This window comes from Ranitomeya imitator, chromosome 4, assembly GCF_032444005.1.
Source record: "Ranitomeya imitator isolate aRanImi1 chromosome 4, aRanImi1.pri, whole genome shotgun sequence".
NCBI classification, from domain to species: domain Eukaryota; kingdom Metazoa; phylum Chordata; class Amphibia; order Anura; family Dendrobatidae; genus Ranitomeya; species Ranitomeya imitator.
Genome location: NC_091285.1, coordinates 621,239,159 through 621,259,816, shown reverse-complemented (window position 1 = coordinate 621,259,816; position 20,658 = coordinate 621,239,159). Strand labels below are relative to the sequence as shown.

General features: G+C 38.2%; 26 non-coding genes across 26 annotated transcripts; all 26 read left to right on the top strand.

The window, feature by feature from the left end:
• The first annotated feature begins 262 nt into the window (after positions 1–262).
• Positions 263–335, top strand: TRNAR-CCU (transfer RNA arginine (anticodon CCU)). The gene has a single exon. It is a non-coding gene; the product is annotated as a tRNA-Arg (tRNA).
• An 852-nt stretch (positions 336–1,187) lies between these two features.
• TRNAI-UAU (transfer RNA isoleucine (anticodon UAU)) lies at positions 1,188–1,280 on the top strand. The gene is given in 2 exon segments: positions 1,188–1,225; positions 1,245–1,280. It is a non-coding gene; the product is annotated as a tRNA-Ile (tRNA).
• Positions 1,281–1,727: 447 nt separating this feature from the next.
• Positions 1,728–1,800, top strand: TRNAR-CCU (transfer RNA arginine (anticodon CCU)). The gene has a single exon. It is a non-coding gene; the product is annotated as a tRNA-Arg (tRNA).
• Positions 1,801–2,652: 852 nt separating this feature from the next.
• On the top strand, positions 2,653–2,745 carry TRNAI-UAU (transfer RNA isoleucine (anticodon UAU)). The gene is given in 2 exon segments: positions 2,653–2,690; positions 2,710–2,745. It is a non-coding gene; the product is annotated as a tRNA-Ile (tRNA).
• Positions 2,746–3,192: 447 nt separating this feature from the next.
• Positions 3,193–3,265, top strand: TRNAR-CCU (transfer RNA arginine (anticodon CCU)). Its single transcript has one exon. It is a non-coding gene; the product is annotated as a tRNA-Arg (tRNA).
• Positions 3,266–4,657: 1,392 nt separating this feature from the next.
• On the top strand, positions 4,658–4,730 carry TRNAR-CCU (transfer RNA arginine (anticodon CCU)). The gene has a single exon. It is a non-coding gene; the product is annotated as a tRNA-Arg (tRNA).
• A 1,392-nt stretch (positions 4,731–6,122) lies between these two features.
• Positions 6,123–6,195, top strand: TRNAR-CCU (transfer RNA arginine (anticodon CCU)). Its single transcript has one exon. It is a non-coding gene; the product is annotated as a tRNA-Arg (tRNA).
• An 852-nt stretch (positions 6,196–7,047) lies between these two features.
• On the top strand, positions 7,048–7,140 carry TRNAI-UAU (transfer RNA isoleucine (anticodon UAU)). Its single transcript is given in 2 exon segments — positions 7,048–7,085; positions 7,105–7,140. It is a non-coding gene; the product is annotated as a tRNA-Ile (tRNA).
• Positions 7,141–7,587: 447 nt separating this feature from the next.
• Positions 7,588–7,660, top strand: TRNAR-CCU (transfer RNA arginine (anticodon CCU)). Its single transcript has one exon. It is a non-coding gene; the product is annotated as a tRNA-Arg (tRNA).
• An 852-nt stretch (positions 7,661–8,512) lies between these two features.
• Positions 8,513–8,605, top strand: TRNAI-UAU (transfer RNA isoleucine (anticodon UAU)). The gene is given in 2 exon segments: positions 8,513–8,550; positions 8,570–8,605. It is a non-coding gene; the product is annotated as a tRNA-Ile (tRNA).
• Positions 8,606–9,052: 447 nt separating this feature from the next.
• On the top strand, positions 9,053–9,125 carry TRNAR-CCU (transfer RNA arginine (anticodon CCU)). Its single transcript has one exon. It is a non-coding gene; the product is annotated as a tRNA-Arg (tRNA).
• An 852-nt stretch (positions 9,126–9,977) lies between these two features.
• TRNAI-UAU (transfer RNA isoleucine (anticodon UAU)) lies at positions 9,978–10,070 on the top strand. The gene is given in 2 exon segments: positions 9,978–10,015; positions 10,035–10,070. It is a non-coding gene; the product is annotated as a tRNA-Ile (tRNA).
• Positions 10,071–10,517: 447 nt separating this feature from the next.
• Positions 10,518–10,590, top strand: TRNAR-CCU (transfer RNA arginine (anticodon CCU)). The gene has a single exon. It is a non-coding gene; the product is annotated as a tRNA-Arg (tRNA).
• An 852-nt stretch (positions 10,591–11,442) lies between these two features.
• Positions 11,443–11,535, top strand: TRNAI-UAU (transfer RNA isoleucine (anticodon UAU)). Its single transcript is given in 2 exon segments — positions 11,443–11,480; positions 11,500–11,535. It is a non-coding gene; the product is annotated as a tRNA-Ile (tRNA).
• Positions 11,536–11,982: 447 nt separating this feature from the next.
• TRNAR-CCU (transfer RNA arginine (anticodon CCU)) lies at positions 11,983–12,055 on the top strand. Its single transcript has one exon. It is a non-coding gene; the product is annotated as a tRNA-Arg (tRNA).
• An 852-nt stretch (positions 12,056–12,907) lies between these two features.
• On the top strand, positions 12,908–13,000 carry TRNAI-UAU (transfer RNA isoleucine (anticodon UAU)). The gene is given in 2 exon segments: positions 12,908–12,945; positions 12,965–13,000. It is a non-coding gene; the product is annotated as a tRNA-Ile (tRNA).
• Positions 13,001–13,447: 447 nt separating this feature from the next.
• On the top strand, positions 13,448–13,520 carry TRNAR-CCU (transfer RNA arginine (anticodon CCU)). Its single transcript has one exon. It is a non-coding gene; the product is annotated as a tRNA-Arg (tRNA).
• Positions 13,521–14,372: 852 nt separating this feature from the next.
• TRNAI-UAU (transfer RNA isoleucine (anticodon UAU)) lies at positions 14,373–14,465 on the top strand. The gene is given in 2 exon segments: positions 14,373–14,410; positions 14,430–14,465. It is a non-coding gene; the product is annotated as a tRNA-Ile (tRNA).
• Positions 14,466–14,912: 447 nt separating this feature from the next.
• TRNAR-CCU (transfer RNA arginine (anticodon CCU)) lies at positions 14,913–14,985 on the top strand. The gene has a single exon. It is a non-coding gene; the product is annotated as a tRNA-Arg (tRNA).
• An 852-nt stretch (positions 14,986–15,837) lies between these two features.
• On the top strand, positions 15,838–15,930 carry TRNAI-UAU (transfer RNA isoleucine (anticodon UAU)). Its single transcript is given in 2 exon segments — positions 15,838–15,875; positions 15,895–15,930. It is a non-coding gene; the product is annotated as a tRNA-Ile (tRNA).
• A 447-nt stretch (positions 15,931–16,377) lies between these two features.
• Positions 16,378–16,450, top strand: TRNAR-CCU (transfer RNA arginine (anticodon CCU)). Its single transcript has one exon. It is a non-coding gene; the product is annotated as a tRNA-Arg (tRNA).
• Positions 16,451–17,302: 852 nt separating this feature from the next.
• Positions 17,303–17,395, top strand: TRNAI-UAU (transfer RNA isoleucine (anticodon UAU)). Its single transcript is given in 2 exon segments — positions 17,303–17,340; positions 17,360–17,395. It is a non-coding gene; the product is annotated as a tRNA-Ile (tRNA).
• A 447-nt stretch (positions 17,396–17,842) lies between these two features.
• On the top strand, positions 17,843–17,915 carry TRNAR-CCU (transfer RNA arginine (anticodon CCU)). Its single transcript has one exon. It is a non-coding gene; the product is annotated as a tRNA-Arg (tRNA).
• An 852-nt stretch (positions 17,916–18,767) lies between these two features.
• On the top strand, positions 18,768–18,860 carry TRNAI-UAU (transfer RNA isoleucine (anticodon UAU)). Its single transcript is given in 2 exon segments — positions 18,768–18,805; positions 18,825–18,860. It is a non-coding gene; the product is annotated as a tRNA-Ile (tRNA).
• A 447-nt stretch (positions 18,861–19,307) lies between these two features.
• Positions 19,308–19,380, top strand: TRNAR-CCU (transfer RNA arginine (anticodon CCU)). Its single transcript has one exon. It is a non-coding gene; the product is annotated as a tRNA-Arg (tRNA).
• An 852-nt stretch (positions 19,381–20,232) lies between these two features.
• On the top strand, positions 20,233–20,325 carry TRNAI-UAU (transfer RNA isoleucine (anticodon UAU)). Its single transcript is given in 2 exon segments — positions 20,233–20,270; positions 20,290–20,325. It is a non-coding gene; the product is annotated as a tRNA-Ile (tRNA).
• Positions 20,326–20,658: the final 333 nt, after the last annotated feature.

Sequence of the window (20,658 nt, the reverse complement as noted above, 5' to 3'; positions counted from 1 at the left end):
AGGGAAATGTGGAAGCTATCTATTTAGTTTTTCAGGCTTCTGGTAGTCCAATAAACTTTCCATCATCGGCATTAGTAACGTACAGTGACCCGACAAAGTTAGCCCTGGCTCTCTTGTAAAATAAAGATGCATGTGCATTCGGACGGTTTGTTTCAATTTGGAGTTCAAACTTACAAGATCGTTCGTGATAACTCAATCAAAATTGAGTGCTGCACTCTTGTGGTAACCAAAAAAAGTCTAGATTTTTAAGCTACTCCATCAAGCCCCAGTGGCCTAATGGATAAGGCACTGGCCTCCTAAGCCAGGGATTGTGGGTTCAAGTCCCATCTGGGGTGCTTGTTGATTTCCCTTTCCGACAGCTTCTCATGGAAGTTTGATGGTGCATGTGTAAACCGTTCTCCTTGTCTTGTTTCTTCGTAAATTAGTTCTTGCAAACCTCTACCCTTTACAACGATCCTTTCCATGTACTGAGAGAAGCGTTAACACGCAATTGTGTGGCGGAAAAATATTGCATCTTAATTGTTTTCATCTTATCTTCATTTATGACCCAAATAACAAAGAGTATATTTTCTAAGATATGGTTATGCTTTCAACCACACAATATTTGCAAAGATCAAAAGAAAAAAATTATAATTGAAAAAATGTAAACGGTTTTTGAAACATTTTGGACAATGTTCTTTTTTTCATATCATGTTCTTTCTTACAAAACAAAATGAGAGTAATCTTTCAATTTTTACCCTGGCCATTGGGAACATTTTGGACTCAAACATCCTGCCGTTCTCCTAAATATCAGAGGTATGGTTACAAAGACTGACAACACCTCTGTACGCAGCTGTTAACACAGGATCTAGGAATCACAAAAGGTGATGTCACAGATGACCCTGCAGCCCCTGAATTCAGAAGAATTTTTTATATCGTCAATGTCTGCTCATTGCAGCAAATGTACGTGCGCATTTCCAGATCCAAAAAAAAACAGGATGTTTGAGTCTAAAATGACCCGGCGTCCAGTGTCTAAATTTCTCATTTTCATTTTTAATAAAGATCGTGATATGGTAAAATATATATTGTCAAACATTATAATAAAATCTTAGAAACCTGTTGTAAGCAATCATTAATTTTCTGAAGAACTATCCCATTTCATTTTTTTTTTCTTATAGAATGTATGTCGTAGGGGGTGTGCCCAGTCGGCTCCAGTGGCGCAATCGGTCAGCGCGCGGTACTTATAAAGCAGTAACTGTCGAGTGATGCCGAGGTTGTGAGTTCGACCCTCACCTGGAGCATTCTATTCTTGCCTTCGTTTTGTATTTTTTACTACTGAAGTCGTTGAAACGGTTCATGATCTAGCGCCAAGATTAAGAGAGAAATTTCAACGAGATATTTGTTGTTTAAGTTTTTGTATTTTTAAAAATTGCCGCAGGTTGGACAAGTCTACTGAGTCCCACCGTAATCTGGTGTCATAATTGAAAGGGAAATGTGGAAGCTATCTATTTAGTTTTTCAGGCTTCTGGTAGTCCAATAAACTTTCCATCATCGGCATTAGTAACGTACAGTGACCCGACAAAGTTAGCCCTGGCTCTCTTGTAAAATAAAGATGCATGTGCATTCGGACGGTTTGTTTCAATTTGGAGTTCAAACTTACAAGATCGTTCGTGATAACTCAATCAAAATTGAGTGCTGCACTCTTGTGGTAACCAAAAAAAGTCTAGATTTTTAAGCTACTCCATCAAGCCCCAGTGGCCTAATGGATAAGGCACTGGCCTCCTAAGCCAGGGATTGTGGGTTCAAGTCCCATCTGGGGTGCTTGTTGATTTCCCTTTCCGACAGCTTCTCATGGAAGTTTGATGGTGCATGTGTAAACCGTTCTCCTTGTCTTGTTTCTTCGTAAATTAGTTCTTGCAAACCTCTACCCTTTACAACGATCCTTTCCATGTACTGAGAGAAGCGTTAACACGCAATTGTGTGGCGGAAAAATATTGCATCTTAATTGTTTTCATCTTATCTTCATTTATGACCCAAATAACAAAGAGTATATTTTCTAAGATATGGTTATGCTTTCAACCACACAATATTTGCAAAGATCAAAAGAAAAAAATTATAATTGAAAAAATGTAAACGGTTTTTGAAACATTTTGGACAATGTTCTTTTTTTCATATCATGTTCTTTCTTACAAAACAAAATGAGAGTAATCTTTCAATTTTTACCCTGGCCATTGGGAACATTTTGGACTCAAACATCCTGCCGTTCTCCTAAATATCAGAGGTATGGTTACAAAGACTGACAACACCTCTGTACGCAGCTGTTAACACAGGATCTAGGAATCACAAAAGGTGATGTCACAGATGACCCTGCAGCCCCTGAATTCAGAAGAATTTTTTATATCGTCAATGTCTGTTCATTGCAGCAAATGTACGTGCGCATTTCCAGATCCAAAAAAAACCAGGATGTTTGAGTCTAAAATGACCCGGCGTCCAGTGTCTAAATTTCTCATTTTCATTTTTAATAAAGATCGTGATATGGTAAAATATATATTGTCAAACATTATAATAAAATCTTAGAAACCTGTTGTAAGCAATCATTAATTTTCTGAAGAACTATCCCATTTCATTTTTTTTTTCTTATAGAATGTATGTCGTAGGGGGTGTGCCCAGTCGGCTCCAGTGGCGCAATCGGTCAGCGCGCGGTACTTATAAAGCAGTAACTGTCGAGTGATGCCGAGGTTGTGAGTTCGACCCTCACCTGGAGCATTCTATTCTTGCCTTCGTTTTGTATTTTTTACTACTGAAGTCGTTGAAACGGTTCATGATCTAGCGCCAAGATTAAGAGAGAAATTTCAACGAGATATTTGTTGTTTAAGTTTTTGTATTTTTAAAAATTGCCGCAGGTTGGACAAGTCTACTGAGTCCCACCGTAATCTGGTGTCATAATTGAAAGGGAAATGTGGAAGCTATCTATTTAGTTTTTCAGGCTTCTGGTAGTCCAATAAACTTTCCATCATCGGCATTAGTAACGTACAGTGACCCGACAAAGTTAGCCCTGGCTCTCTTGTAAAATAAAGATGCATGTGCATTCGGACGGTTTGTTTCAATTTGGAGTTCAAACTTACAAGATCGTTCGTGATAACTCAATCAAAATTGAGTGCTGCACTCTTGTGGTAACCAAAAAAAGTCTAGATTTTTAAGCTACTCCATCAAGCCCCAGTGGCCTAATGGATAAGGCACTGGCCTCCTAAGCCAGGGATTGTGGGTTCAAGTCCCATCTGGGGTGCTTGTTGATTTCCCTTTCCGACAGCTTCTCATGGAAGTTTGATGGTGCATGTGTAAACCGTTCTCCTTGTCTTGTTTCTTCGTAAATTAGTTCTTGCAAACCTCTACCCTTTACAACGATCCTTTCCATGTACTGAGAGAAGCGTTAACACGCAATTGTGTGGCGGAAAAATATTGCATCTTAATTGTTTTCATCTTATCTTCATTTATGACCCAAATAACAAAGAGTATATTTTCTAAGATATGGTTATGCTTTCAACCACACAATATTTGCAAAGATCAAAAGAAAAAAATTATAATTGAAAAAATGTAAACGGTTTTTGAAACATTTTGGACAATGTTCTTTTTTTCATATCATGTTCTTTCTTACAAAACAAAATGAGAGTAATCTTTCAATTTTTACCCTGGCCATTGGGAACATTTTGGACTCAAACATCCTGCCGTTCTCCTAAATATCAGAGGTATGGTTACAAAGACTGACAACACCTCTGTACGCAGCTGTTAACACAGGATCTAGGAATCACAAAAGGTGATGTCACAGATGACCCTGCAGCCCCTGAATTCAGAAGAATTTTTTATATCGTCAATGTCTGTTCATTGCAGCAAATGTACGTGCGCATTTCCAGATCCAAAAAAAAACAGGATGTTTGAGTCTAAAATGACCCGGCGTCCAGTGTCTAAATTTCTCATTTTCATTTTTAATAAAGATCGTGATATGGTAAAATATATATTGTCAAACATTATAATAAAATCTTAGAAACCTGTTGTAAGCAATCATTAATTTTCTGAAGAACTATCCCATTTCATTTTTTTTTTCTTATAGAATGTATGTCGTAGGGGGTGTGCCCAGTCGGCTCCAGTGGCGCAATCGGTCAGCGCGCGGTACTCATAAAGCAGTAACTGTCGAGTGATGCCGAGGTTGTGAGTTCGACCCTCACCTGGAGCATTCTATTCTTGCCTTCGTTTTGTATTTTTTACTACTGAAGTCGTTGAAACGGTTCATGATCTAGCGCCAAGATTAAGAGAGAAATTTCAACGAGATATTTGTTGTTTAAGTTTTTGTATTTTTAAAAATTGCCGCAGGTTGGACAAGTCTACTGAGTCCCACCGTAATCTGGTGTCATAATTGAAAGGGAAATGTGGAAGCTATCTATTTAGTTTTTCAGGCTTCTGGTAGTCCAATAAACTTTCCATCATCGGCATTAGTAACGTACAGTGACCCGACAAAGTTAGCCCTGGCTCTCTTGTAAAATAAAGATGCATGTGCATTCGGACGGTTTGTTTCAATTTGGAGTTCAAACTTACAAGATCGTTCGTGATAACTCAATCAAAATTGAGTGCTGCACTCTTGTGGTAACCAAAAAAAGTCTAGATTTTTAAGCTACTGCATCAAGCCCCAGTGGCCTAATGGATAAGGCACTGGCCTCCTAAGCCAGGGATTGTGGGTTCAAGTCCCATCTGGGGTGCTTGTTGATTTCCCTTTCCGACAGCTTCTCATGGAAGTTTGATGGTGCATGTGTAAACCGTTCTCCTTGTCTTGTTTCTTCGTAAATTAGTTCTTGCAAACCTCTACCCTTTACAACGATCCTTTCCATGTACTGAGAGAAGCGTTAACACGCAATTGTGTGGCGGAAAAATATTGCATCTTAATTGTTTTCATCTTATCTTCATTTATGACCCAAATAACAAAGAGTATATTTTCTAAGATATGGTTATGCTTTCAACCACACAATATTTGCAAAGATCAAAAGAAAAAAATTATAATTGAAAAAATGTAAACGGTTTTTGAAACATTTTGGACAATGTTCTTTTTTTCATATCATGTTCTTTCTTACAAAACAAAATGAGAGTAATCTTTCAATTTTTACCCTGGCCATTGGGAACATTTTGGACTCAAACATCCTGCCGTTCTCCTAAATATCAGAGGTATGGTTACAAAGACTGACAACACCTCTGTACGCAGCTGTTAACACAGGATCTAGGAATCACAAAAGGTGATGTCACAGATGACCCTGCAGCCCCTGAATTCAGAAGAATTTTTTATATCGTCAATGTCTGTTCATTGCAGCAAATGTACGTGCGCATTTCCAGATCCAAAAAAAAACAGGATGTTTGAGTCTAAAATGACCCGGCGTCCAGTGTCTAAATTTCTCATTTTCATTTTTAATAAAGATCGTGATATGGTAAAATATATATTGTCAAACATTATAATAAAATCTTAGAAACCTGTTGTAAGCAATCATTAATTTTCTGAAGAACTATCCCATTTCATTTTTTTTTTCTTATAGAATGTATGTCGTAGGGGGTGTGCCCAGTCGGCTCCAGTGGCGCAATCGGTCAGCGCGCGGTACTCATAAAGCAGTAACTGTCGAGTGATGCCGAGGTTGTGAGTTCGACCCTCACCTGGAGCATTCTATTCTTGCCTTCGTTTTGTATTTTTTACTACTGAAGTCGTTGAAACGGTTCATGATCTAGCGCCAAGATTAAGAGAGAAATTTCAACGAGATATTTGTTGTTTAAGTTTTTGTATTTTTAAAAATTGCCGCAGGTTGGACAAGTCTACTGAGTCCCACCGTAATCTGGTGTCATAATTGAAAGGGAAATGTGGAAGCTATCTATTTAGTTTTTCAGGCTTCTGGTAGTCCAATAAACTTTCCATCATCGGCATTAGTAACGTACAGTGACCCGACAAAGTTAGCCCTGGCTCTCTTGTAAAATAAAGATGCATGTGCATTCGGACGGTTTGTTTCAATTTGGAGTTCAAACTTACAAGATCGTTCGTGATAACTCAATCAAAATTGAGTGCTGCACTCTTGTGGTAACCAAAAAAAGTCTAGATTTTTAAGCTACTGCATCAAGCCCCAGTGGCCTAATGGATAAGGCACTGGCCTCCTAAGCCAGGGATTGTGGGTTCAAGTCCCATCTGGGGTGCTTGTTGATTTCCCTTTCCGACAGCTTCTCATGGAAGTTTGATGGTGCATGTGTAAACCGTTCTCCTTGTCTTGTTTCTTCGTAAATTAGTTCTTGCAAACCTCTACCCTTTACAACGATCCTTTCCATGTACTGAGAGAAGCGTTAACACGCAATTGTGTGGCGGAAAAATATTGCATCTTAATTGTTTTCATCTTATCTTCATTTATGACCCAAATAACAAAGAGTATATTTTCTAAGATATGGTTATGCTTTCAACCACACAATATTTGCAAAGATCAAAAGAAAAAAATTATAATTGAAAAAATGTAAACGGTTTTTGAAACATTTTGGACAATGTTCTTTTTTTCATATCATGTTCTTTCTTACAAAACAAAATGAGAGTAATCTTTCAATTTTTACCCTGGCCATTGGGAACATTTTGGACTCAAACATCCTGCCGTTCTCCTAAATATCAGAGGTATGGTTACAAAGACTGACAACACCTCTGTACGCAGCTGTTAACACAGGATCTGGGAATCACAAAAGGTGATGTCACAGATGACCCTGCAGCCCCTGAATTCAGAAGAATTTTTTATATCGTCAATGTCTGTTCATTGCAGCAAATGTACGTGCGCATTTCCAGATCCAAAAAAAAACAGGATGTTTGAGTCTAAAATGACCCGGCGTCCAGTGTCTAAATTTCTCATTTTCATTTTTAATAAAGATCGTGATATGGTAAAATATATATTGTCAAACATTATAATAAAATCTTAGAAACCTGTTGTAAGCAATCATTAATTTTCTGAAGAACTATCCCATTTCATTTTTTTTTTCTTATAGAATGTATGTCGTAGGGGGTGTGCCCAGTCGGCTCCAGTGGCGCAATCGGTCAGCGCGCGGTACTTATAAAGCAGTAACTGTCGAGTGATGCCGAGGTTGTGAGTTCGACCCTCACCTGGAGCATTCTATTCTTGCCTTCGTTTTGTATTTTTTACTACTGAAGTCGTTGAAACGGTTCATGATCTAGCGCCAAGATTAAGAGAGAAATTTCAACGAGATATTTGTTGTTTAAGTTTTTGTATTTTTAAAAATTGCCGCAGGTTGGACAAGTCTACTGAGTCCCACCGTAATCTGGTGTCATAATTGAAAGGGAAATGTGGAAGCTATCTATTTAGTTTTTCAGGCTTCTGGTAGTCCAATAAACTTTCCATCATCGGCATTAGTAACGTACAGTGACCCGACAAAGTTAGCCCTGGCTCTCTTGTAAAATAAAGATGCATGTGCATTCGGACGGTTTGTTTCAATTTGGAGTTCAAACTTACAAGATCGTTCGTGATAACTCAATCAAAATTGAGTGCTGCACTCTTGTGGTAACCAAAAAAAGTCTAGATTTTTAAGCTACTCCATCAAGCCCCAGTGGCCTAATGGATAAGGCACTGGCCTCCTAAGCCAGGGATTGTGGGTTCAAGTCCCATCTGGGGTGCTTGTTGATTTCCCTTTCCGACAGCTTCTCATGGAAGTTTGATGGTGCATGTGTAAACCGTTCTCCTTGTCTTGTTTCTTCGTAAATTAGTTCTTGCAAACCTCTACCCTTTACAACGATCCTTTCCATGTACTGAGAGAAGCGTTAACACGCAATTGTGTGGCGGAAAAATATTGCATCTTAATTGTTTTCATCTTATCTTCATTTATGACCCAAATAACAAAGAGTATATTTTCTAAGATATGGTTATGCTTTCAACCACACAATATTTGCAAAGATCAAAAGAAAAAAATTATAATTGAAAAAATGTAAACGGTTTTTGAAACATTTTGGACAATGTTCTTTTTTTCATATCATGTTCTTTCTTACAAAACAAAATGAGAGTAATCTTTCAATTTTTACCCTGGCCATTGGGAACATTTTGGACTCAAACATCCTGCCGTTCTCCTAAATATCAGAGGTATGGTTACAAAGACTGACAACACCTCTGTACGCAGCTGTTAACACAGGATCTAGGAATCACAAAAGGTGATGTCACAGATGACCCTGCAGCCCCTGAATTCAGAAGAATTTTTTATATCGTCAATGTCTGCTCATTGCAGCAAATGTACGTGCGCATTTCCAGATCCAAAAAAAAACAGGATGTTTGAGTCTAAAATGACCCGGCGTCCAGTGTCTAAATTTCTCATTTTCATTTTTAATAAAGATCGTGATATGGTAAAATATATATTGTCAAACATTATAATAAAATCTTAGAAACCTGTTGTAAGCAATCATTAATTTTCTGAAGAACTATCCCATTTCATTTTTTTTTTCTTATAGAATGTATGTCGTAGGGGGTGTGCCCAGTCGGCTCCAGTGGCGCAATCGGTCAGCGCGCGGTACTTATAAAGCAGTAACTGTCGAGTGATGCCGAGGTTGTGAGTTCGACCCTCACCTGGAGCATTCTATTCTTGCCTTCGTTTTGTATTTTTTACTACTGAAGTCGTTGAAACGGTTCATGATCTAGCGCCAAGATTAAGAGAGAAATTTCAACGAGATATTTGTTGTTTAAGTTTTTGTATTTTTAAAAATTGCCGCAGGTTGGACAAGTCTACTGAGTCCCACCGTAATCTGGTGTCATAATTGAAAGGGAAATGTGGAAGCTATCTATTTAGTTTTTCAGGCTTCTGGTAGTCCAATAAACTTTCCATCATCGGCATTAGTAACGTACAGTGACCCGACAAAGTTAGCCCTGGCTCTCTTGTAAAATAAAGATGCATGTGCATTCGGACGGTTTGTTTCAATTTGGAGTTCAAACTTACAAGATCGTTCGTGATAACTCAATCAAAATTGAGTGCTGCACTCTTGTGGTAACCAAAAAAAGTCTAGATTTTTAAGCTACTCCATCAAGCCCCAGTGGCCTAATGGATAAGGCACTGGCCTCCTAAGCCAGGGATTGTGGGTTCAAGTCCCATCTGGGGTGCTTGTTGATTTCCCTTTCCGACAGCTTCTCATGGAAGTTTGATGGTGCATGTGTAAACCGTTCTCCTTGTCTTGTTTCTTCGTAAATTAGTTCTTGCAAACCTCTACCCTTTACAACGATCCTTTCCATGTACTGAGAGAAGCGTTAACACGCAATTGTGTGGCGGAAAAATATTGCATCTTAATTGTTTTCATCTTATCTTCATTTATGACCCAAATAACAAAGAGTATATTTTCTAAGATATGGTTATGCTTTCAACCACACAATATTTGCAAAGATCAAAAGAAAAAAATTATAATTGAAAAAATGTAAACGGTTTTTGAAACATTTTGGACAATGTTCTTTTTTTCATATCATGTTCTTTCTTACAAAACAAAATGAGAGTAATCTTTCAATTTTTACCCTGGCCATTGGGAACATTTTGGACTCAAACATCCTGCCGTTCTCCTAAATATCAGAGGTATGGTTACAAAGACTGACAACACCTCTGTACGCAGCTGTTAACACAGGATCTAGGAATCACAAAAGGTGATGTCACAGATGACCCTGCAGCCCCTGAATTCAGAAGAATTTTTTATATCGTCAATGTCTGCTCATTGCAGCAAATGTACGTGCGCATTTCCAGATCCAAAAAAAAACAGGATGTTTGAGTCTAAAATGACCCGGCGTCCAGTGTCTAAATTTCTCATTTTCATTTTTAATAAAGATCGTGATATGGTAAAATATATATTGTCAAACATTATAATAAAATCTTAGAAACCTGTTGTAAGCAATCATTAATTTTCTGAAGAACTATCCCATTTCATTTTTTTTTTCTTATAGAATGTATGTCGTAGGGGGTGTGCCCAGTCGGCTCCAGTGGCGCAATCGGTCAGCGCGCGGTACTTATAAAGCAGTAACTGTCGAGTGATGCCGAGGTTGTGAGTTCGACCCTCACCTGGAGCATTCTATTCTTGCCTTCGTTTTGTATTTTTTACTACTGAAGTCGTTGAAACGGTTCATGATCTAGCGCCAAGATTAAGAGAGAAATTTCAACGAGATATTTGTTGTTTAAGTTTTTGTATTTTTAAAAATTGCCGCAGGTTGGACAAGTCTACTGAGTCCCACCGTAATCTGGTGTCATAATTGAAAGGGAAATGTGGAAGCTATCTATTTAGTTTTTCAGGCTTCTGGTAGTCCAATAAACTTTCCATCATCGGCATTAGTAACGTACAGTGACCCGACAAAGTTAGCCCTGGCTCTCTTGTAAAATAAAGATGCATGTGCATTCGGACGGTTTGTTTCAATTTGGAGTTCAAACTTACAAGATCGTTCGTGATAACTCAATCAAAATTGAGTGCTGCACTCTTGTGGTAACCAAAAAAAGTCTAGATTTTTAAGCTACTCCATCAAGCCCCAGTGGCCTAATGGATAAGGCACTGGCCTCCTAAGCCAGGGATTGTGGGTTCAAGTCCCATCTGGGGTGCTTGTTGATTTCCCTTTCCGACAGCTTCTCATGGAAGTTTGATGGTGCATGTGTAAACCGTTCTCCTTGTCTTGTTTCTTCGTAAATTAGTTCTTGCAAACCTCTACCCTTTACAACGATCCTTTCCATGTACTGAGAGAAGCGTTAACACGCAATTGTGTGGCGGAAAAATATTGCATCTTAATTGTTTTCATCTTATCTTCATTTATGACCCAAATAACAAAGAGTATAATTTCTAAGATATGGTTATGCTTTCAACCACACAATATTTGCAAAGATCAAAAGAAAAAAATTATAATTGAAAAAATGTAAACGGTTTTTGAAACATTTTGGACAATGTTCTTTTTTTCATATCATGTTCTTTCTTACAAAACAAAATGAGAGTAATCTTTCAATTTTTACCCTGGCCATTGGGAACATTTTGGACTCAAACATCCTGCCGTTCTCCTAAATATCAGAGGTATGGTTACAAAGACTGACAACACCTCTGTACGCAGCTGTTAACACAGGATCTAGGAATCACAAAAGGTGATGTCACAGATGACCCTGCAGCCCCTGAATTCAGAAGAATTTTTTATATCGTCAATGTCTGCTCATTGCAGCAAATGTACGTGCGCATTTCCAGATCCAAAAAAAAACAGGATGTTTGAGTCTAAAATGACCCGGCGTCCAGTGTCTAAATTTCTCATTTTCATTTTTAATAAAGATCGTGATATGGTAAAATATATATTGTCAAACATTATAATAAAATCTTAGAAACCTGTTGTAAGCAATCATTAATTTTCTGAAGAACTATCCCATTTCATTTTTTTTTTCTTATAGAATGTATGTCGTAGGGGGTGTGCCCAGTCGGCTCCAGTGGCGCAATCGGTCAGCGCGCGGTACTTATAAAGCAGTAACTGTCGAGTGATGCCGAGGTTGTGAGTTCGACCCTCACCTGGAGCATTCTATTCTTGCCTTCGTTTTGTATTTTTTACTACTGAAGTCGTTGAAACGGTTCATGATCTAGCGCCAAGATTAAGAGAGAAATTTCAACGAGATATTTGTTGTTTAAGTTTTTGTATTTTTAAAAATTGCCGCAGGTTGGACAAGTCTACTGAGTCCCACCGTAATCTGGTGTCATAATTGAAAGGGAAATGTGGAAGCTATCTATTTAGTTTTTCAGGCTTCTGGTAGTCCAATAAACTTTCCATCATCGGCATTAGTAACGTACAGTGACCCGACAAAGTTAGCCCTGGCTCTCTTGTAAAATAAAGATGCATGTGCATTCGGACGGTTTGTTTCAATTTGGAGTTCAAACTTACAAGATCGTTCGTGATAACTCAATCAAAATTGAGTGCTGCACTCTTGTGGTAACCAAAAAAAGTCTAGATTTTTAAGCTACTCCATCAAGCCCCAGTGGCCTAATGGATAAGGCACTGGCCTCCTAAGCCAGGGATTGTGGGTTCAAGTCCCATCTGGGGTGCTTGTTGATTTCCCTTTCCGACAGCTTCTCATGGAAGTTTGATGGTGCATGTGTAAACCGTTCTCCTTGTCTTGTTTCTTCGTAAATTAGTTCTTGCAAACCTCTACCCTTTACAACGATCCTTTCCATGTACTGAGAGAAGCGTTAACACGCAATTGTGTGGCGGAAAAATATTGCATCTTAATTGTTTTCATCTTATCTTCATTTATGACCCAAATAACAAAGAGTATATTTTCTAAGATATGGTTATGCTTTCAACCACACAATATTTGCAAAGATCAAAAGAAAAAAATTATAATTGAAAAAATGTAAACGGTTTTTGAAACATTTTGGACAATGTTCTTTTTTTCATATCATGTTCTTTCTTACAAAACAAAATGAGAGTAATCTTTCAATTTTTACCCTGGCCATTGGGAACATTTTGGACTCAAACATCCTGCCGTTCTCCTAAATATCAGAGGTATGGTTACAAAGACTGACAACACCTCTGTACGCAGCTGTTAACACAGGATCTAGGAATCACAAAAGGTGATGTCACAGATGACCCTGCAGCCCCTGAATTCAGAAGAATTTTTTATATCGTCAATGTCTGCTCATTGCAGCAAATGTACGTGCGCATTTCCAGATCCAAAAAAAAACAGGATGTTTGAGTCTAAAATGACCCGGCGTCCAGTGTCTAAATTTCTCATTTTCATTTTTAATAAAGATCGTGATATGGTAAAATATATATTGTCAAACATTATAATAAAATCTTAGAAACCTGTTGTAAGCAATCATTAATTTTCTGAAGAACTATCCCATTTCATTTTTTTTTTCTTATAGAATGTATGTCGTAGGGGGTGTGCCCAGTCGGCTCCAGTGGCGCAATCGGTCAGCGCGCGGTACTTATAAAGCAGTAACTGTCGAGTGATGCCGAGGTTGTGAGTTCGACCCTCACCTGGAGCATTCTATTCTTGCCTTCGTTTTGTATTTTTTACTACTGAAGTCGTTGAAACGGTTCATGATCTAGCGCCAAGATTAAGAGAGAAATTTCAACGAGATATTTGTTGTTTAAGTTTTTGTATTTTTAAAAATTGCCGCAGGTTGGACAAGTCTACTGAGTCCCACCGTAATCTGGTGTCATAATTGAAAGGGAAATGTGGAAGCTATCTATTTAGTTTTTCAGGCTTCTGGTAGTCCAATAAACTTTCCATCATCGGCATTAGTAACGTACAGTGACCCGACAAAGTTAGCCCTGGCTCTCTTGTAAAATAAAGATGCATGTGCATTCGGACGGTTTGTTTCAATTTGGAGTTCAAACTTACAAGATCGTTCGTGATAACTCAATCAAAATTGAGTGCTGCACTCTTGTGGTAACCAAAAAAAGTCTAGATTTTTAAGCTACTCCATCAAGCCCCAGTGGCCTAATGGATAAGGCACTGGCCTCCTAAGCCAGGGATTGTGGGTTCAAGTCCCATCTGGGGTGCTTGTTGATTTCCCTTTCCGACAGCTTCTCATGGAAGTTTGATGGTGCATGTGTAAACCGTTCTCCTCGTCTTGTTTCTTCGTAAATTAGTTCTTGCAAACCTCTACCCTTTACAACGATCCTTTCCATGTACTGAGAGAAGCGTTAACACGCAATTGTGTGGCGGAAAAATATTGCATCTTAATTGTTTTCATCTTATCTTCATTTATGACCCAAATAACAAAGAGTATATTTTCTAAGATATGGTTATGCTTTCAACCACACAATATTTGCAAAGATCAAAAGAAAAAAATTATAATTGAAAAAATGTAAACGGTTTTTGAAACATTTTGGACAATGTTCTTTTTTTCATATCATGTTCTTTCTTACAAAACAAAATGAGAGTAATCTTTCAATTTTTACCCTGGCCATTGGGAACATTTTGGACTCAAACATCCTGCCGTTCTCCTAAATATCAGAGGTATGGTTACAAAGACTGACAACACCTCTGTACGCAGCTGTTAACACAGGATCTAGGAATCACAAAAGGTGATGTCACAGATGACCCTGCAGCCCCTGAATTCAGAAGAATTTTTTATATCGTCAATGTCTGCTCATTGCAGCAAATGTACGTGCGCATTTCCAGATCCAAAAAAAAACAGGATGTTTGAGTCTAAAATGACCCGGCGTCCAGTGTCTAAATTTCTCATTTTCATTTTTAATAAAGATCGTGATATGGTAAAATATATATTGTCAAACATTATAATAAAATCTTAGAAACCTGTTGTAAGCAATCATTAATTTTCTGAAGAACTATCCCATTTCATTTTTTTTTTCTTATAGAATGTATGTCGTAGGGGGTGTGCCCAGTCGGCTCCAGTGGCGCAATCGGTCAGCGCGCGGTACTTATAAAGCAGTAACTGTCGAGTGATGCCGAGGTTGTGAGTTCGACCCTCACCTGGAGCATTCTATTCTTGCCTTCGTTTTGTATTTTTTACTACTGAAGTCGTTGAAACGGTTCATGATCTAGCGCCAAGATTAAGAGAGAAATTTCAACGAGATATTTGTTGTTTAAGTTTTTGTATTTTTAAAAATTGCCGCAGGTTGGACAAGTCTACTGAGTCCCACCGTAATCTGGTGTCATAATTGAAAGGGAAATGTGGAAGCTATCTATTTAGTTTTTCAGGCTTCTGGTAGTCCAATAAACTTTCCATCATCGGCATTAGTAACGTACAGTGACCCGACAAAGTTAGCCCTGGCTCTCTTGTAAAATAAAGATGCATGTGCATTCGGACGGTTTGTTTCAATTTGGAGTTCAAACTTACAAGATCGTTCGTGATAACTCAATCAAAATTGAGTGCTGCACTCTTGTGGTAACCAAAAAAAGTCTAGATTTTTAAGCTACTCCATCAAGCCCCAGTGGCCTAATGGATAAGGCACTGGCCTCCTAAGCCAGGGATTGTGGGTTCAAGTCCCATCTGGGGTGCTTGTTGATTTCCCTTTCCGACAGCTTCTCATGGAAGTTTGATGGTGCATGTGTAAACCGTTCTCCTTGTCTTGTTTCTTCGTAAATTAGTTCTTGCAAACCTCTACCCTTTACAACGATCCTTTCCATGTACTGAGAGAAGCGTTAACACGCAATTGTGTGGCGGAAAAATATTGCATCTTAATTGTTTTCATCTTATCTTCATTTATGACCCAAATAACAAAGAGTATATTTTCTAAGATATGGTTATGCTTTCAACCACACAATATTTGCAAAGATCAAAAGAAAAAAATTATAATTGAAAAAATGTAAACGGTTTTTGAAACATTTTGGACAATGTTCTTTTTTTCATATCATGTTCTTTCTTACAAAACAAAATGAGAGTAATCTTTCAATTTTTACCCTGGCCATTGGGAACATTTTGGACTCAAACATCCTGCCGTTCTCCTAAATATCAGAGGTATGGTTACAAAGACTGACAACACCTCTGTACGCAGCTGTTAACACAGGATCTAGGAATCACAAAAGGTGATGTCACAGATGACCCTGCAGCCCCTGAATTCAGAAGAATTTTTTATATCGTCAATGTCTGCTCATTGCAGCAAATGTACGTGCGCATTTCCAGATCCAAAAAAAAACAGGATGTTTGAGTCTAAAATGACCCGGCGTCCAGTGTCTAAATTTCTCATTTTCATTTTTAATAAAGATCGTGATATGGTAAAATATATATTGTCAAACATTATAATAAAATCTTAGAAACCTGTTGTAAGCAATCATTAATTTTCTGAAGAACTATCCCATTTCATTTTTTTTTTCTTATAGAATGTATGTCGTAGGGGGTGTGCCCAGTCGGCTCCAGTGGCGCAATCGGTCAGCGCGCGGTACTTATAAAGCAGTAACTGTCGAGTGATGCCGAGGTTGTGAGTTCGACCCTCACCTGGAGCATTCTATTCTTGCCTTCGTTTTGTATTTTTTACTACTGAAGTCGTTGAAACGGTTCATGATCTAGCGCCAAGATTAAGAGAGAAATTTCAACGAGATATTTGTTGTTTAAGTTTTTGTATTTTTAAAAATTGCCGCAGGTTGGACAAGTCTACTGAGTCCCACCGTAATCTGGTGTCATAATTGAAAGGGAAATGTGGAAGCTATCTATTTAGTTTTTCAGGCTTCTGGTAGTCCAATAAACTTTCCATCATCGGCATTAGTAACGTACAGTGACCCGACAAAGTTAGCCCTGGCTCTCTTGTAAAATAAAGATGCATGTGCATTCGGACGGTTTGTTTCAATTTGGAGTTCAAACTTACAAGATCGTTCGTGATAACTCAATCAAAATTGAGTGCTGCACTCTTGTGGTAACCAAAAAAAGTCTAGATTTTTAAGCTACTCCATCAAGCCCCAGTGGCCTAATGGATAAGGCACTGGCCTCCTAAGCCAGGGATTGTGGGTTCAAGTCCCATCTGGGGTGCTTGTTGATTTCCCTTTCCGACAGCTTCTCATGGAAGTTTGATGGTGCATGTGTAAACCGTTCTCCTCGTCTTGTTTCTTCGTAAATTAGTTCTTGCAAACCTCTACCCTTTACAACGATCCTTTCCATGTACTGAGAGAAGCGTTAACACGCAATTGTGTGGCGGAAAAATATTGCATCTTAATTGTTTTCATCTTATCTTCATTTATGACCCAAATAACAAAGAGTATATTTTCTAAGATATGGTTATGCTTTCAACCACACAATATTTGCAAAGATCAAAAGAAAAAAATTATAATTGAAAAAATGTAAACGGTTTTTGAAACATTTTGGACAATGTTCTTTTTTTCATATCATGTTCTTTCTTACAAAACAAAATGAGAGTAATCTTTCAATTTTTACCCTGGCCATTGGGAACATTTTGGACTCAAACATCCTGCCGTTCTCCTAAATATCAGAGGTATGGTTACAAAGACTGACAACACCTCTGTACGCAGCTGTTAACACAGGATCTAGGAATCACAAAAGGTGATGTCACAGATGACCCTGCAGCCCCTGAATTCAGAAGAATTTTTTATATCGTCAATGTCTGCTCATTGCAGCAAATGTACGTGCGCATTTCCAGATCCAAAAAAAAACAGGATGTTTGAGTCTAAAATGACCCGGCGTCCAGTGTCTAAATTTCTCATTTTCATTTTTAATAAAGATCGTGATATGGTAAAATATATATTGTCAAACATTATAATAAAATCTTAGAAACCTGTTGTAAGCAATCATTAATTTTCTGAAGAACTATCCCATTTCATTTTTTTTTTCTTATAGAATGTATGTCGTAGGGGGTGTGCCCAGTCGGCTCCAGTGGCGCAATCGGTCAGCGCGCGGTACTTATAAAGCAGTAACTGTCGAGTGATGCCGAGGTTGTGAGTTCGACCCTCACCTGGAGCATTCTATTCTTGCCTTCGTTTTGTATTTTTTACTACTGAAGTCGTTGAAACGGTTCATGATCTAGCGCCAAGATTAAGAGAGAAATTTCAACGAGATATTTGTTGTTTAAGTTTTTGTATTTTTAAAAATTGCCGCAGGTTGGACAAGTCTACTGAGTCCCACCGTAATCTGGTGTCATAATTGAAAGGGAAATGTGGAAGCTATCTATTTAGTTTTTCAGGCTTCTGGTAGTCCAATAAACTTTCCATCATCGGCATTAGTAACGTACAGTGACCCGACAAAGTTAGCCCTGGCTCTCTTGTAAAATAAAGATGCATGTGCATTCGGACGGTTTGTTTCAATTTGGAGTTCAAACTTACAAGATCGTTCGTGATAACTCAATCAAAATTGAGTGCTGCACTCTTGTGGTAACCAAAAAAAGTCTAGATTTTTAAGCTACTCCATCAAGCCCCAGTGGCCTAATGGATAAGGCACTGGCCTCCTAAGCCAGGGATTGTGGGTTCAAGTCCCATCTGGGGTGCTTGTTGATTTCCCTTTCCGACAGCTTCTCATGGAAGTTTGATGGTGCATGTGTAAACCGTTCTCCTTGTCTTGTTTCTTCGTAAATTAGTTCTTGCAAACCTCTACCCTTTACAACGATCCTTTCCATGTACTGAGAGAAGCGTTAACACGCAATTGTGTGGCGGAAAAATATTGCATCTTAATTGTTTTCATCTTATCTTCATTTATGACCCAAATAACAAAGAGTATAATTTCTAAGATATGGTTATGCTTTCAACCACACAATATTTGCAAAGATCAAAAGAAAAAAATTATAATTGAAAAAATGTAAACGGTTTTTGAAACATTTTGGACAATGTTCTTTTTTTCATATCATGTTCTTTCTTACAAAACAAAATGAGAGTAATCTTTCAATTTTTACCCTGGCCATTGGGAACATTTTGGACTCAAACATCCTGCCGTTCTCCTAAATATCAGAGGTATGGTTACAAAGACTGACAACACCTCTGTACGCAGCTGTTAACACAGGATCTAGGAATCACAAAAGGTGATGTCACAGATGACCCTGCAGCCCCTGAATTCAGAAGAATTTTTTATATCGTCAATGTCTGCTCATTGCAGCAAATGTACGTGCGCATTTCCAGATCCAAAAAAAAACAGGATGTTTGAGTCTAAAATGACCCGGCGTCCAGTGTCTAAATTTCTCATTTTCATTTTTAATAAAGATCGTGATATGGTAAAATATATATTGTCAAACATTATAATAAAATCTTAGAAACCTGTTGTAAGCAATCATTAATTTTCTGAAGAACTATCCCATTTCATTTTTTTTTTCTTATAGAATGTATGTCGTAGGGGGTGTGCCCAGTCGGCTCCAGTGGCGCAATCGGTCAGCGCGCGGTACTTATAAAGCAGTAACTGTCGAGTGATGCCGAGGTTGTGAGTTCGACCCTCACCTGGAGCATTCTATTCTTGCCTTCGTTTTGTATTTTTTACTACTGAAGTCGTTGAAACGGTTCATGATCTAGCGCCAAGATTAAGAGAGAAATTTCAACGAGATATTTGTTGTTTAAGTTTTTGTATTTTTAAAAATTGCCGCAGGTTGGACAAGTCTACTGAGTCCCACCGTAATCTGGTGTCATAATTGAAAGGGAAATGTGGAAGCTATCTATTTAGTTTTTCAGGCTTCTGGTAGTCCAATAAACTTTCCATCATCGGCATTAGTAACGTACAGTGACCCGACAAAGTTAGCCCTGGCTCTCTTGTAAAATAAAGATGCATGTGCATTCGGACGGTTTGTTTCAATTTGGAGTTCAAACTTACAAGATCGTTCGTGATAACTCAATCAAAATTGAGTGCTGCACTCTTGTGGTAACCAAAAAAAGTCTAGATTTTTAAGCTACTCCATCAAGCCCCAGTGGCCTAATGGATAAGGCACTGGCCTCCTAAGCCAGGGATTGTGGGTTCAAGTCCCATCTGGGGTGCTTGTTGATTTCCCTTTCCGACAGCTTCTCATGGAAGTTTGATGGTGCATGTGTAAACCGTTCTCCTTGTCTTGTTTCTTCGTAAATTAGTTCTTGCAAACCTCTACCCTTTACAACGATCCTTTCCATGTACTGAGAGAAGCGTTAACACGCAATTGTGTGGCGGAAAAATATTGCATCTTAATTGTTTTCATCTTATCTTCATTTATGACCCAAATAACAAAGAGTATATTTTCTAAGATATGGTTATGCTTTCAACCACACAATATTTGCAAAGATCAAAAGAAAAAAATTATAATTGAAAAAATGTAAACGGTTTTTGAAACATTTTGGACAATGTTCTTTTTTTCATATCATGTTCTTTCTTACAAAACAAAATGAGAGTAATCTTTCAATTTTTACCCTGGCCATTGGGAACATTTTGGACTCAAACATCCTGCCGTTCTCCTAAATATCAGAGGTATGGTTACAAAGACTGACAACACCTCTGTACGCAGCTGTTAACACAGGATCTAGGAATCACAAAAGGTGATGTCACAGATGACCCTGCAGCCCCTGAATTCAGAAGAATTTTTTATATCGTCAATGTCTGCTCATTGCAGCAAATGTACGTGCGCATTTCCAGATCCAAAAAAAAACAGGATGTTTGAGTCTAAAATGACCCGGCGTCCAGTGTCTAAATTTCTCATTTTCATTTTTAATAAAGATCGTGATATGGTAAAATATATATTGTCAAACATTATAATAAAATCTTAGAAACCTGTTGTAAGCAATCATTAATTTTCTGAAGAACTATCCCATTTCATTTTTTTTTTCTTATAGAATGTATGTCGTAGGGGGTGTGCCCAGTCGGCTCCAGTGGCGCAATCGGTCAGCGCGCGGTACTTATAAAGCAGTAACTGTCGAGTGATGCCGAGGTTGTGAGTTCGACCCTCACCTGGAGCATTCTATTCTTGCCTTCGTTTTGTATTTTTTACTACTGAAGTCGTTGAAACGGTTCATGATCTAGCGCCAAGATTAAGAGAGAAATTTCAACGAGATATTTGTTGTTTAAGTTTTTGTATTTTTAAAAATTGCCGCAGGTTGGACAAGTCTACTGAGTCCCACCGTAATCTGGTGTCATAATTGAAAGGGAAATGTGGAAGCTATCTATTTAGTTTTTCAGGCTTCTGGTAGTCCAATAAACTTTCCATCATCGGCATTAGTAACGTACAGTGACCCGACAAAGTTAGCCCTGGCTCTCTTGTAAAATAAAGATGCATGTGCATTCGGACGGTT